We start from the raw sequence: 15830 nt of genomic DNA, 5'->3' as shown, positions 1-15830 counted from the left end.
GCATTTTCCAACATGAGGAAGAATGAAAACTTCTTATTGGGAGGTAAAAAATTAAGTCACATACAGTCGGGCAAAAAAGCATTTAGTCAGCCACCAATTGTGCAAGTTCTCCCACTTAAAAAGATGAGAGAGGCCTGTAATTTTCATCTTGGGTATACCTCAACTATGAGAGACAAAATGAGAAAAGAAAATCCAAAAAAATCACATTGTCTGATTGAGGTGGGGGTGTGGTCTCTGGCCTGCTGCAGTATGGTGAGCTCTCAGGGCAGCGTTGAGGTGGCAGAGGAATTAGGTGTGGACTAAAATTAATCATGCTCTTTCTGCTCTATTTATGTACAGTGATGAAGGAGGTGAGGAGAAGAGTGTGTGAGGAGTCGTGAGAGCAGGGGATGCTCCTGGAGTAGGGATGGGTACCGGTATCCGGTGCCATGATGGCACCGGTTCTGACATAAACGGTAGTAACCAGACCGAAAAGCAGCACATATATCGGTGCTTTTTTTTCCTGAGCTGTGATACACTTCTAGCCAATCATTTTACGTTTCCGAGGATAGTAGGTGGGTCCAGGTACGTACGTTCTTTTATGCAGAGCTACAGATTAAAAATGCCCAAGGCGAAGCGGTCAAAAGTCTGGCTGTACTTCACAGCAAAAGATGCAAACTCAGCAGCAACAAGTGCTTTAAGCTGATACTGTGATACTGTCAAAGGAGCTAACACCTCGAATCCGATGAAACACCTGGCGACTCATAGCGTTTTTTTAAAAGCCCAGAAATGCGCCGTATTTGATAGCTTGCTGCGAGACCTCACACCGAGCGCATCTACTGCGGGTGTGGTGCCTGTTATGCAACATCCCCCAAAAACGCGAAGAGGAGAGTCCTGGCCCCTAGCCCTGCCAGTGTAGCAGAAATGATGAGGATGATGATGCAGCAGCAGCCGTTCTTCTCTGTTGTTCGTGTGTAATTTACGTTGAGTAGGCTAACCACATTATTACATTAATGCACGTAAGGTGAACTAGCAAACACCGTCATAGCTACATGCGGCTGTCTTCTTGTTTGATGGCAGATGCTCCCTTCACCCTGGCCAAAAAGGCTAAAATGACCAAAGAAAAAGAGGGAAACAGCTAAACATGAGAGGTTTTTGACAAAGTTTGTGTTTTTTCCATTGTTTAAGCACTGCTTCCAGCCAAGAGTGATACCATATATGCCCCATAGCTGCAGAAAAGGCTAACATTGTTATCTTTTTACAAAAAAACAGCTGAACATGAGAGGACAAAGTTTGTGTTCTCCATTCTTTAAGAACCGGTTTGAGCACCGTTTAAGCACCGGCACCGTTTCAAAAGTACCGGTTTGGCACCGGTATCGGATAAAACCTAAACGATACCCATCCCTATCCTGGAGTTACCTGTGCTGTCACGTTGAAAAGTGAAACAGCTGAAAGTCGCAAAGAGTTATGAGCACAGAAATCCTGTGTGCGTGTGTGTGTGTGTGTGTGTGTGTGTGTGTGTGTGTGTGTGTGTGTGTGTGTGTGTGTGTGTGTGTGTGTGTGTGGAGTCCGTGCCACACCAATTACTAAAGAATTTTTTGCTAATTATGGTGGAAAATAAGTATTTGATCAGTAAGAAAAGTTAATCACAAAACTTTGTTATATACTATTTGTTTTCAATGGCAGAGGTCAGGAGGGGAAATCTGAACTGTGTATAATGTGGGTGGAGCGCTGCTGACTTCGACTTCCTTTCAGTTCTTATGAAACCATTGAGAGAGCTTGGTCCGCATAGCCGGCAATACGTCGAACTCGTTCCTGGTGGGTGATGGGCTTCGCCAGGGCTGCCCTTTGTCACAGATTCTGTTAATAATTTTTATGGACAGAACTTCTGGGCGTAGCCAAGTGGCGGAAGGCTTTCTCAGGATCTCATCTCTGCTTTTTGCAGATGATGTGGTTCTGTTGGCTTTATTGGGTGATGGCCTCCAGCTAGCCTTGAAATGGTTCGTAGCCGAGTCTGAAGCAGTGGGAATGAGAATCAGCACCTCTAAAATTTGAGACCATGGTCCTCAGTCGGAAAAGAGTGGAGTGCCCACTCCCAGTCAGGGACGAGTTCCTGCCCCAAGTGGAGGAGTTTAAGTATCTCGGGGTCTTGTTCACAAGTGATGGAAGAAGGGAGCCGGAGAGCGACAGACGGATTGGTGCTGCAGCTGCAGTGATGTAGACGCTGTACCGGTCCTTTGAGGTGAAGAGAGAGCTCAGTGTAACAGCAAAGCTCTCAACTTACCTGTTGATCTACGGTAGATTGGGTCCCGGGACCACCACTACCTATGGGTAGTGACCGAAAGAACAAGATTGTGGATACAAGCGGTGGAAATGGGCTTCCTCCAAAGGGTGGCTGGTCTCTCCCTCAGAGATAGGGTGAGAAGTTTGGCCATCCGGGAGGGGCTCAGAGTAGAGCAGCTGCTACTCCACATCGAAAGGAGCCAGCTGAGGTGGTTCGGGCATCTGACAAGGATGCCTCCTGGGCGCCTCCTGGGTGAGGTGTTCCAGGCCCCGAGGCAGACCCAGGACACGCTGGAGAGATTATATCTTTCGGCTGGCCTGGGAACGCCTGAGTGTTCTCTCGGACAAGCTGGAGGAGAGGTGGAGGAGAGGGAGGTCTGGGCTTCTCTGCTGGGCCTGCTGCTCCCGCAACTTGGCCCCAGATAAGTGGAAGAAAATGAATGGATGAACGGTCTCAGATGAATAAACACTACTGAACTATTGGACTGTCCTGCAGATTGAGAGGGTACCAAGTGTGTCAAGGCATGAAACCCAGGGGACTTTGTTAATATGCAGGATGTGATTAGAATGAGCGCAAATGACTTCATTACAGACTTGTAAAGTGTAAAGTTTTAAAAACATACCAGTCCACTGGACCATTATTGTTATTTCTGCAGGTCACTGTCTGCAGCTGGACTTCAGATCCCCCCAAAAACAGAGTGAAAGTCAGCACGAGCCTCCACATCCTGAAACACACACAGCACATTACCTGGTTTATGTTGGCACCTTTCAAAGACATTTTCCTATTTATCCTAACTTCATTAATATTTTAAAATCATTTTAGAAGCTTGTGGGGATAGGTTAATTGGATAATCCAAATTGCCACTAGGTGTGAATGTGAGTGCGAATGGTTGTCTGTCCCTGTGTGTTGGCCCTGCGACAGACTGGCGACCTGTCCAGGGTGTACCCCACCTTTCGCCCTATGACAGCTGGGATAGGCTCCAGCGCCCCCCGCGACCCTGAAAAGGATAAGCGGAAGCGAATGGATGGATGGATTTTAGAAGTGGGTTGACCCCCAAATATTTTTAACAGCACCATGTGCACTAAAGATGCCATACTGAATGATTTGGTATTTCAGATTCATTTAGTGTCAATAAGCACTCACTTTTCAGCCTCACTCACCTATTCACACACACACACACATAAGCACACACACACACAAGAATCACATGCACACTCACACTCTGATGGCTGTATCAGAGCAATGATGGAGTTCAGTCTCTTGCATGAGGACATTCAGGCGTGCAGACCCACTCCTCCTGAGCCCTGTGTCATATTTTAGTAAGTTCTGCTGTGCAGACTGCACATACTGGGGTACAAGCAGAGTGCTTCTTTTGGCCTAAGACATTTTAATTACTAAGCCTTTTCTCTCCCTGTCAGCACATCAGGAGCAGTGAAGCTTCTTACCTTCCACCGCTTCAGTCGTCTCAGTGTTTCTGACAGAGCATGATCTTCACCTCAGATCTGTCCACCTCTCTTTGTGTATTCCTCTCTTCCCCCTCACTTAAATCCTCTCCAGCAGGCTGCTGATCAGAGGTTGGATGGAGTTTCCATTTATGGTCATTTAAATGAAGAAAGAAAACAAACTGCTGTTTGATTTTTAGCAGTCAGCATGAATTTGGACTTTGTGCCTCACAAACACAATAAACTGAACTAAAGTGCACCTTTATTTATTTTAGAAGTTGTTTTTATCTCTCTACATGTACAAAATGGAGACTGGGTGAGAATTAATGGTTGGGCCAAACGAGGTCAGAAGTTTTATGTATCTAAACTCACACTCACATCACCTCTGCAGTTTTATTGCGTTCATGCACTTTATGAGCTGACTTTGATCACGGTCTGTGATGCCCTGCAGCCACTGCCTGTAAATCAGTTGGTGAAGTTATTTGAACTATTCTATTCAGCCTAAAAGCCGTACGAGGTTTGTGTGAAGTAATTACCCCTTTACAACAGAATCAGTGATCTGTTAGTTAATGTTTCCTTTTACATAACTTCTGCCTGTACTTAATGTTAGAATCCAGCCACCTATCAGGTGAACCCTAGTTTAACGAGAGAGGGTATATTGTGTTTAAACCAGGTTTCTGGAGTTCTCAGGAACTGCATTGGTGCCTGAAAAATGTAAAACATTTCAAGCATTTCTTGGCTTTACAAGCGTTTTTGTTTTCTTATTGTTTATTCAAATATGAGAAAGAGAAAAAAGGTCTGTAGTGCTGACTCGCATTTTCACTTTGCCTTTGAGAACAGGTCTGATTCCTTACTCAAGTTATTCCTCCGTTTAACACAGGTGATCCACACTGTTTTAATAAATATATAGACACTTTTTATATTTTGCCATGGTTTCCAAAAACATTATAAAAGATTACTGTAAAAAAACAACAACTTTATTAACCTCCTAGGACCTGGCGTCCACATATGTGGACATCACATTTTGGTTCACCGAAAGCAGATGGTGTGTCTTCAGCTTTCGGATGGAAAAGTGACCACGGATCCGGCTGAGATGAGACGGCATGCAGTGGCCTTTTACACGGACTTGTTTAGTGCGGATTGCTGTGATGTGGACTCTGCTTCGGACCTTCTGCAGGGGCTTCCTCAGCTGAGCCCAGGGGATTGGGACGTTTTGAACAGGGATATAACCTTGGATGAGCTGTCTGCGGCGGTGTCTCAGATGGCTTCAGGCAAAGCTCCAGGAATAGATGGTTTACCATCAGACTTTTTTAAGCACTTCTGGAGTCTTCTGGGTCGGGACCTGCTGGATGTGTTTAAGGAATGTTTTATAGAAGGGATACTTCCAGCTTCCTGCAGGCGTGCAGTTATCTCTCTCATACCAAAGAAGGGAGATTTAGCCCTTCTTAAAAACTGGAGACCAGCGGCCCTTTTATGTGCAGACTATAAGATTCTTTCCAGGGTTTTATCGAACAGACTGAAAATGGTCATTGACCTGCTGATTGGTGTGGATCAATCTTACTGTATTCCAGATATGTCTGTGATTGATAACTTATTTTTAATGAGAGATGTGTTTGATATTTGTAAAGTGTACAATGCTAAAGTTGGCATCGTTTCTCTTGATTAGGAGAAGGCTTTTGACCGTGTGGACCATGATTTTCTTTTTTCCACCTTGAAGACCTTTGGTGTTGGGCAGGGGTTTCTCACTTGGGTGAAGCTGTTGTATAGCGATGCTTGCTGTGTTGTGAAGGTAACTGCAGAAGGAAAATGACTGAATTCATTTCATTAAGTGATTTTAAATCTAAACTACGAATCCTTGAGGCCAAGTCCATAACATGCAACTGTTTCAATTAGATTGATTGTCATTTTAACTGACTTTTTATTTTATTTGAATTTTATTTTTTATTTTATTTGTATTCTTTGTTGCATGTGTGTTGTTGCTGCCTGTGTTTGAGTAATTTCTGTAACTGTGAGACATCTGCTGCTGCCTATCTTGGCCAGGTCTCTCTTGAAAAAGAGGTTTTTAATCTCAATGGGATCTTCCTGGTTAAATAAAGGTTAATAATAATAATAATAATAAAGGTGGGAGGGTTTAGTTGTCCTGTGCCGGTTCGGAGAGGGATTAGACAAGGTTGCCCTATCTCTGGACAGCTTTATAGCATTGCCATTGAGCCTTTTCTCTGCAGACTGAGAAGCAAGTTGAGGGGTTTCTCTTTGCCAGATATGGTTCAGAGCCCTCCTGTCATTGTGTCGGCATATGCTGATGATGTTAATGTTTTTATTACGGATCAGAAGGATGTGCAGGAATTGCAGGAGGGCCTGTATCTTCCTGTGGCGGAGGGGGGACAAGGCCTGATAGATGTTTTGTCCAGAACAGCAGCCTTTAGACTACAGACGGCACAGAGGCTGCTGTGTGGCTGTGGTCACAGCTGGCTGGCTTCTGCTCAGTTGCTGCTTAGGAGAGCGGGCCGGCTTGGATTGGATAAACACCTCTTTCTTCTGAAGTTGGATCAAGTGGATCTGTCTGGACTTGTGCCATTTTACAGCTCGGTGGTGAACGCCTGGCGGACGCTGAAGGTCACATGTGCTCCTGACCCCAGACCTGGGATGTGGCTTTTCGAGGAGCCGCTGTTTTTTAATGACTTTTTTCCCAGCACTGTGTTTTCTTCTGCTACAATAAGGTCCAAGTTTGTGGAGGCTGGCGTTGTCAAACTGGGTCATCTTACAAGGATGTCTATGGGTGCACTTGGTGGTGTCACAGGCATTAAGTCCTACAGAGTGCTGGAGAGGATTATGGAGGAAGTTTGGCAATCTCTGTCGCCATCACTGAGAGACTTTGCTGGAGACCGTGTCCTGGCTGATCGATGGGCTGATGACAGCGAATATGTTTTCCCTTCATTGACGGTCAGTCCTGCCTTTGAGGAGCAGCCTGAGGGGAGTGGCATGCTGCTCTCCCTGGGGACACCAGTGCTGGATAGTTTCAGCTCTTGTGGCAGGAAGCAGCTTTATTTCTGCTGTGTTAAGGTGCTGAATTTCCTCTCTCTGGTTGGAATCAGGGAGTCAAGATGGACTGAGTTTTTTGCTTCGGTTTCTAACCCTAAAGGCAGGTGGAGGGTCCTGTATAAGCCTCCTGTTGAAAAACGGATGGCTGACCTCCAGTGGAGGATTATACATGGAGCAATAGCCACGAACAGACACAGAGCCCACCTGGACCCAAGCACTGGGGAGGGTTGTCCTTTTTGTTCAGAGAGGGAGACGCTGGAGCACTTAGTGGTCTGTTGTCCGCGGTTAGTGGGTTTACTTTCTTTGTTGCAGGAGTGGGTGGAATCTTTAGGGGAGACTTTCTCTGTACCTTTGTTTGTCTTTGGCCCGAAGTATTCAGTGCAGAAGAGACAGACCTTGGTTCTGATTAATTTTTTGTTTGGCACAGCTAAGCTGGCAATATGGAAGACTAGGAAGAACCAGATGCTGGGTCAGGGTTGGACTGATGTTGTGCAAAGTCTAAAGGGCCTGTTGGCATCCCGTCTGAGAGCAGAGCATGCTTTTTACTCTCTGACTAACAGTCTGGACTCCTTTGACACTGTGTGGGGCATTGGAAGGGTTTTGTGTTCAGTAGGAGCGGATGGGACACTTGTGCTTAACTTTTAAGTGTGTGTGCTGGGTACCTTAGTTAATGTTTGGTGTACAATGGATGTTGTGATTATGTGGTAGCATTTTTGTGTTAGTTTTTTTTGTTTTTGTTTTTAATTCGGTGTAAATAAAGTTGTGTGAAAAGTCAAAAGTCTCTCTCCCTCTCTGTTCCTCTCTCTCTCTCTGTGCTGACAATCAAGCCAATCACCAACATCATCAAATATACAGTTGAAACCAGATATTTACAAACTCTTCAGATAAAAACACTTTTTTAATTGTAACATCAAATCAGACTGATTGTTTATTTTTTTAGATAAATATAAAAACATATTTGTTAACTTTAAGAGTAAAGAGAGAAACTGTCTGTATTTCTTAATTGTAAATGGCACCAAATTGTATTCAAACTGAGCCACACTTATGGAGCTCCACAATTCTGTTCCTGGTGTTTTGTTGACATCTCTTGATGTTCCCATGTCACAGAAACAGGCTCTGTGTTTTGCTTTATATGCATCCACAGCTGTGCCACCAGTTTACTCACATGGACTCTACGAACCTATCAGAAGCTTCTTCAGCTCAGAATGGAATCGTCTGGAGTTTTCTTATTAATTAACAATAAACTTAGTGTATATGTACTCCTAAACTTAATTTGTTCTTGTTGAGATGACATTATACAATCTAGTAAGAGTGGCTGGATCCAGGCAACTAACCGTATGATGTCATCTCAACAAGAACAAATTAAGTTGCTGAATTTCATGCAGATGCTACATGATTTAATTACGTTCACCATAGAAACATGGAATTATTTAGTTCAAATTACAAGTTTGGATCTTATGCATGTCACACCCATCCAATTTCATTTTTTTGAGCCTGCATCTTTTGCTCGTTTCTCCTCCTCTTCTTTTCTCTTTTTTCTAAACTGAGCACCTGATGGCTTTGAACTTTTCTTGTCCATCTTCCATTGGTTTTAATTTTGCACCCCAGTATGAACACCCATCCCCCACAACCTACACCTTAGTTCACAGATTCACTTTGTCTATGGTTTATTTCGAGGATTTCGCACAACCCAGGATTCAAATCATGAATACATGATGGGCTTGGATTTACATCATTATGAATGAAATGTGCTCTATCTGGAAGCAGCTGGCCCCTCCCCTTTCGATGTGTTGTGTGCGAGACTTTAAATCATCAAACTGTAAATTATAAATTTTTATTGATCCTTTACCCCGAGTCCTAAAGCGTATATTCATTTTCTTACTCTTCTTATATTTATTGTTTGTTTACTTGCACTGCTGTAACTGGAGCCTCGTCGTCTCGTCTCTATATGCTGGACTGTCTGTAGCGGAGATGACATTAAAGTTTACTTTGACTTCAGCAGCGCGCAGGCGCACCGAGGGCTCTCGCGCTCACTTTATAGAATGTAGAACAAACATCGGTGCAGATTATAAGTCTGTATCATAATATCTGTTTGTTGTTTTTATTTTGTTTTGCGAGTTGGTTATTAGACGCCGCCCCAGCCAGCCAGAGACTCCCCGCCACCCCGCCCTCTCCTCCCTGTGCCGCCAGCAGCAGGCGGAGGGCGCTCTTACTCCCAGCAAGTGGGCGATAGAAAACCGATCGGTGCCTGTGACATTCCCGATACGCGCTGGCTGACGTCGGGGCAGCATGAGTACGAGCAATTTTTTTTTTTGCCGATGCCCGTGATGCCGCCCCCCACCACGATGCCGCCCCGGGCAACCGCCCGTGTCGCCCGTATCAAAAACCGCTACTGGCTGGGCTCAGTTGCCTATAGTGCCTGATCGCGGCAGGTATAATGATGGAGTTGAGCAGACGAATCTTCGTCATCGGGGCCCTGTTTCAGGAAGCCGGTTTGGAAAACTCAGAGTGAAAAACGACACTCACGGTTGAGTAACCCCGAACTGTCCAACTCGGAATATTCGGTTTCAGAAAGGCTGATAACAATTAGTTCAGTCAACGCGGAGTTGCTTTAACCCCAAGTGAAGCGCGCGGACGAGGATACATAAAGCCCTGATAAGCGGAGCACAGATTAAGCGAGTCACCATGGAGACGGAGGGAAAGAAGGCGCGGTCAATGTATTTCACAGCGCTTGAGGCCGAAATTCTGATGGCAGCATATGCCGATAACATGCAAATTCCGCGGAAAAAAGTAACACAGCGACAGCTGCAAAAGCATGCATGGCAAAACATAGCCGACAGAGTCAATGCGTGAGTGTTAATTTAAACATTGATCTAGGGATTTCCACCCATTTAACACGTTATTTTATCATATATTATTTTATTTGTTATTTTACACATTTTATTTTGTGATGTGATGTGAGCGCAGGTGCAACCCAACAGGCCCCAAACGTGCCTGGCAGCAAGTAAAAATGAAATATAAAAATATAGTCCAAACAGGTAAGGTGTAATTGTATTATGAGCCATAGTGCTTGGTCTGTTTGTCCCATGTAAATCAATTGCAGTTAGAGGCTACATTAATTTTCTTTCTGTAAGCACTTATTGAAATTATCTGAGCACATTACAAGTACATATTTGCTTACTCTGTATGCTCAAATGTGGCCCGTTATAGCCAACAGAAAAAAAGCGGAGGCCCGAAAAACAGGTGGGGGTCCTCCACCACCACCACTCACAGAGGCTGAGCAGTTGGCCCTCAGCCAAAACAGTGGGCGCCCTGTGGCCGAAGGCATCTCTGCGGGGACATCCTCTGAGTCAATAACCCCGCAAGACACAAGTGCCTACATAAGGGGTAAATTCAAAATAATACATGATGTGCATACATCCTTTCTCCACAGTCACCTTCGCAGTGCTACTCATTCATTTGATAAACTCTTTACCATAATGAATTATTTTGTAGTGAAGTTATTTTCCGACTGATTTTGCCTTCCCTCAGCCTTGGTTGTCTTTGAGAGCATAATGACAATGAAGTGTAAGGTGCTTGGTATGTTTGTTAATTGCCATTTGGTCCCTTGTAAGTTATAAGTGACCTGTATAAACCTCATATTCTATCAGTTGATGGTGATGGTGTACTGCATCTGGTGCAGCCTCCTGTTGAGCCAGACCAACATGCAGTTGTGAGTAATACTCCACAGATTATATGAGTTTACAGTAGAACAGCAATGTTGTTTATTTCTTTACTACAGGAAAATAATGAAGAAACATTGACAGCTGTTACAGAGGAGGAAGCAACAGAGACACTTTATGAGGTTTACATCTTTTAATACTTTGTGTACAGGAAATACAGGTGACCAATAAAGCCAGTTGAACAAAAAATCTGTTTATTCTTCTTTCAACATGTTGAGGTGATGGGTCAAAAGAAATGATTGTGACATATGGTGTCTCTGACTGCTCTTCCATCTTGTATGTCCGTGGGAGGGTCAGGATGTTCATGGTTTGGATCACTGCTGATGTTTGGTTCAGAAGGACAGTGTTCTCCTCTAATTGTGGCAATGTTGTGAAGAATCACACATGCCACAATAATGTCACATGCCCTTTCTGGGGTGACCCTGAGTCTTTGCAGGCACTGGAACCGGGCCTTAAGCATTCCGATAGTCATTTCAACTCTGGCTCTTGTCCTGCAATTAGCCAGATTATATCACTGCTGTGGGCCCGGTTCAGGGTCAGGGTAAGGGGTAAGCAAATCGGGTAAACATGGATACCCCCTATCACCAAGCAAGTAGCCAGTGAACCCTCCCAAGATAGAAGGGTACACTTCAGTTCAAATGTCCCTGAAGCAATTGGTCTTTATATATTTTAAAGTATTCTCAACTCACCATGTCCAAATTTTGTGCTCAGTGTACATTCACGGAATATTTGTGAGTCATGGACAGAGCCTGGCCACTTGGCTTCCACATTTGTGATAATGTTGGCAGCATCACATATGATCTTCACAGTGCAGAGAACACAAATTAGCATCCATTACTATAATGAAATAATTTGTTAGTTTGACATGCTACAGGGAACTATGTACCTGTACATTAATGCTGTGGAAAGACTTCCTGTTCACATAGTCTCCTTCATTTACTGAAGGAGCAATGATTGGAATGTGAGTACCATCTGTACAGCCAATCACGCCTGGGAACCCTGAAAATAAATGTGCAATTTAAGTAGTAGTTCAAGTATCACCACATCATACATTAAGTTTTGGTCATCCTGATACCTGCAATTTTGTGGCATCCCTCTTTGATAAATCTTGTGGGTCTATGACCGGGGAACACCACAAACGAGTACAGGAGACGTTTCAGTGCAACTGTAACATTCCTGACTGCCCGACAGACGGTAGCCTTGGAAACGTGCTCAGCGTCACCAATATTATACAGAAAGCTCCCGTTTGCAAAAAACCGAAGTGCAATACAAATAATATGTACAGAACTGAGAGAATGTCCGCGATGTGTCACATGCGTAATATATGGCCTGAGGATGTTATCCAAATAAATTATAGATTGTGCTGAGAAACGGTAACGTTCGCACAGAAAATCATCAGGAAATGATAAAATGTCCAAACGCGCTCTGATCACTCTCTCCCGGCGGAGAGCTCTGCGGAGAATTTGGGCTTCACGATCTACTGGCTCTTCAAGGAAGTGGCACGCCATGTCCGACACTTCCTACTGTCAGGTTTCCGACAAAGGGGCGGAGACAGTCAGGGTTAGTTGTAGTAAACCTGCTAGGGGGCAGGTTAGCTTCACGGAGTGTGTCGTCATAGTGACTCACTCAGGCTGCAGCTGAACTCGCTTTGTGAAACCGCAAACCCAGAGTTTTCGTTAACTCAGGGTATACTTACTCAGTTTTTCCACTAAACCGGCTTCCTGAAACAGGGCCCGGGTCGGTCTTTGGAGTGAAGCAGATCAGCCAGAGCCGCTGGAAGACCGCACCCACCTTCACAATCCGACATACTGATCAGTATCTCCGTCGCTTGCAAGGATGCTGGTTGGGGAATTGGTTAACCTCCTCCAGACATTGCTGTCCTACCTGTGGGATCCTGTACCGTCATGTAACCAATCCTCATAACCTTGATCTGGTTCCCGCTAATCCACAAGCCCACTTTGGCTGCCTCTTGCTCCAAGTTTTCATGTCACGGTCTTCATATTCTTCCAGATATCAGCAAACAAAGCGATGTCATCCGCAAAGCTGAGGTCCGTCAGGCATGTTGGTGGATGCCAAAGTCATCTTGGTCCATGACAGTCCGCATAATAATAATAATAATAATAATAATAATAACAATAATAATAATAATAATAATAATACATTATATTTGAGGGCGCCTTTCTGAAACCCAAGGTCACCTTACAAAGAGAAAAATGTATCAATAAAGCAGTAGATTAAAAATAGATTAAAATAAATAAAAATAGCAAAACAATAAACAAGATTTGACAACATCTGTATTAAAGTGAGTAAGCCGTACAAGTATGTTTTGAGCTGTGACTTAAATAAGGGAAGAGAATCTAGGGACACTTATTCAGGGTCTCTTTGAAGTGTTCCACCCCTGACACAACAAATCCAGTAAACGTGTTTTTATGGTTTGGTGTAGTAATCTGTCCTCATCTCTTTTGATTTAAATGTTTTTTTCTCTGTACTTTATGTTTATTTTGTGGGTAAAAGTCCTGTCAGCCTTCTGCTGAGATCTGGGCCCTGTTTCAGGAAGCCGGTTTAGTGGAAAAACTGAGTAAGTAAACCCTGAGTTAACGAAAACTCTGGGTTTTCGGTTTCACAAAGCGAGTTCAGCTGCAGCCTGAGTGAGTCACTATGACGACACACGCCGTGAAGCTAACCTGCCCCCTAGCAGGTTTACTACAACTAACCCTGACTGTCTCCGCCCCTTTGTCGGAAACCTGACAGTAGGAAGTGTCAGACATGGCGTGCCCCTTCCTTGAAGAGCCAGTAGATCGTGAAGCCCAAATTCTCCGCAGAGCTCTCCGCCGGGAGAGAGTGATTAGAGCGCGTTTGGACATTTTATCATTTCCTGATGATTTTCTGTGTGAACGTTACCGTTTTTCAGCACAATCTATAAGTTATTTGCATAACATCCTCAGGCCTAATATTGCTCATGTGACACATCGCGGACATGCTCTCAGTTCTGTACATATTATTTGTATTGCACTTCGGTTTTTTGCAAACGGGAGCTTTCTGTATAATATTGGTGATGCTGAGCACGTTTCCAAGGCTACCGTCTGTCGGGCAGTCAGGAATGTTACAGTTGCACTGAAACGTCTCCTGCACTCGTCTGTGGTGTTCCCCGGTCATAGACCCACAAGATTCATCAAAGAGGGATGCCACAAAATTGCAGGTATCAGGATGACCAAAACTTAATGTATGATGTGGTGATACTTGGACTACTACTTAAATTGCACATTTATTTTCAGGGTTCCCAGGCGTGATTGGCTGTATAGATGGCACTCACATTCCAATCATTGCTCCTTCAGTAAATGAAGGAGACTATGTGAACAGGAAGTCTTTCCACAGCATTAATGTACAGGTACATAGTTCCCTGTAGCATGTCAAACTAACAAATTATTTCATTATAGTAATGGATGCTAATTTGTGTTCTCTGCACTGTGAAGATCATATGTGATGCTGCCAACATTATCACAAATGTGGAAGCCAAGTGGCCAGGCTCTGTCCATGACTCACAAATATTCCGTGAATGTACACTGAGCACAAAATTTGGACATGGTGAGTTGAGAATACTTTAAAATATATAAAGACCAATTGCTTCAGGGACATTTGAACTGAAGTGTATCCTTCTGTCTTAGGAGAGTTCACTGGCTACTTGCTTGGTGATAGGGGGTATCCATGTTTACCCTATTTGCTTACCCCTTACCCTGACCCTGAACCGGGCCCACAGCAGCGATATAATCTGGCTAATTGCAGGACAAGAGCCAGAGTTGAAATGACTATCGGAATGCTTAAGGCCCGGTTCCAGTGCCTGCAAAGACTCAGGGTCACCCCAGAAAGGGCATGTGACATTATTGTGGCATGTGTGATTCTTCACAACATTGCCACAATTAGAGGAGAACACTGTCCTTCTGAACCAAACAGCAGCAGTGATCCAAACCATGAACATCCTGACCCTCGCACGGACATACAAGATGGAAGCGCAGTCAGAGACACCATATGTCACAATCATTTCCTTTGACCCATCACCTCAACATGTTGAAAGAAGAATAAACAGATTTTTTGTTCAACTGGCTTTATTGGTCGCCTGTATTTCCTGTACACAAAGTATTAAAAGATGTAAACCTCATAAAGTGTCTCTGTTGCTTCCTCCTCTGTAACAGCTGTCAATGTTTCTTCATTATTTTCCTGTAGTAAAGAAATAAACAACATTGCTGTTCTACTGTAAACTCATATAATCTGTGGAGTATTACTCACAACTGCATGTTGGTCTGGCTCAACAGGAGGCTGCACCAGATGCAGTACACCATCACCATCAACTGATAGAATATGAGGTTTATACAGGTCACTTATAACTTACAAGGGACCAAATGGCAATTAACAAACATACCAAGCACCTTACACTTCATTGTCATTATGCTCTCAAAGACAACCAAGGCTGAGGGAAGGCAAAATCAGTCGGAAAATAACTTCACTACAAAATAATTCATTATGGTAAAGAGTTTATCAAATGAATGAGCAGCACTGCGAAGGTGACTGTGAAGAAAGGATGTATGCACATCATGTATTATTTTGAATTTACCCCTTATGTAGGCACTTGTGTCTTGCGGGGTTATTGACTCAGAGGATGTCCCCGCAGAGATGCCTTCGGCCACAGGGCGCCCACTGTTTTGGCTGAGGGCCAACTGCTCAGCCTCTGTGAGTGGTGGTGGTGGAGGACCCCCACCTGTTTTTCGGGCCTCTGCTTTTTTTCTGTTGGCTATAACGGGGTCACATTTGAGCATACAGAGTAAGCAAATATGTACTTGTAATGTGCTCAGATAATTTCAATAAGTGCTTACAGAAAGAAAATTAATGTAGCCTCTAACTGCAATTGATTTACATGGGACAAACAGACCAAGCACTATGGCTCATAATACAATTACACCTCACCTGTTTGGACTATATTTTTATATTTCATTTTTACTTGCTGCCAGGCACGTTTGGGGCCTGTTGGGTTGCACCTGCGCTCACATCACATCACAAAATAAAATGTGTAAAATAACAAATAAAATAACATATGATAAAATAACGTGTTAAATGGGTGGAAATCCCTAGATCAATGTTTAAATTAACACTCACGCATTGACTCTGTCGGCTATGTTTTGCCATGCATGCTTTTGCAGCTGTCGCTGTGTTACTTTTTTCCGCGGAATTTGCATGTTATCGGCATATGCTGCCATCAGAATTTCGGCCTCAAGCGCTGTAAAATACATTGACCGCGCCTTCTTTCCCTCCGTCTCCATGGTGACTCGCTTAATCTGTGCTCCGCTTATCAGGGCTTTATGTATCCTC

At 44.0% G+C, this 15830-nt stretch overlaps 1 long non-coding RNA gene across 3 annotated transcripts; it reads right to left on the bottom strand.

Annotated features, from left to right (window-relative positions):
* Positions 1 to 10870: 10870 nt before the first annotated feature.
* LOC308386417 lies at positions 10871 to 12209 on the bottom strand. Of its 3 annotated transcripts, XR_013969793.1 has the most exons (4): positions 12166 to 12209; positions 11356 to 11468; positions 11159 to 11270; positions 10871 to 10960 (listed from the first exon to the last, which is right to left on the bottom strand). It is a non-coding gene; the product is annotated as an uncharacterized lncRNA (long non-coding RNA). The 3 variants fall into 3 exon arrangements; XR_013969794.1 differs by lacking the exon at positions 10871 to 10960 and having other exon boundaries at positions 11098 to 11270; XR_013969795.1 differs by lacking the exons at positions 10871 to 10960; positions 12166 to 12209 and adding an exon at positions 11545 to 12116 and having other exon boundaries at positions 11098 to 11270.
* Positions 12210 to 15830: the final 3621 nt, after the last annotated feature.

Source organism: Rhamphochromis sp. 'chilingali', assembly GCF_963969265.1.
Source record: "Rhamphochromis sp. 'chilingali' genome assembly, chromosome: 18".
Classification (NCBI taxonomy): Eukaryota; Metazoa; Chordata; class Actinopteri; order Cichliformes; family Cichlidae; genus Rhamphochromis; species Rhamphochromis sp. 'chilingali'.
The sequence above is the reverse complement of the archived record's forward strand: the minus strand, read 5'-3'. Positions and strand labels throughout refer to the sequence as shown.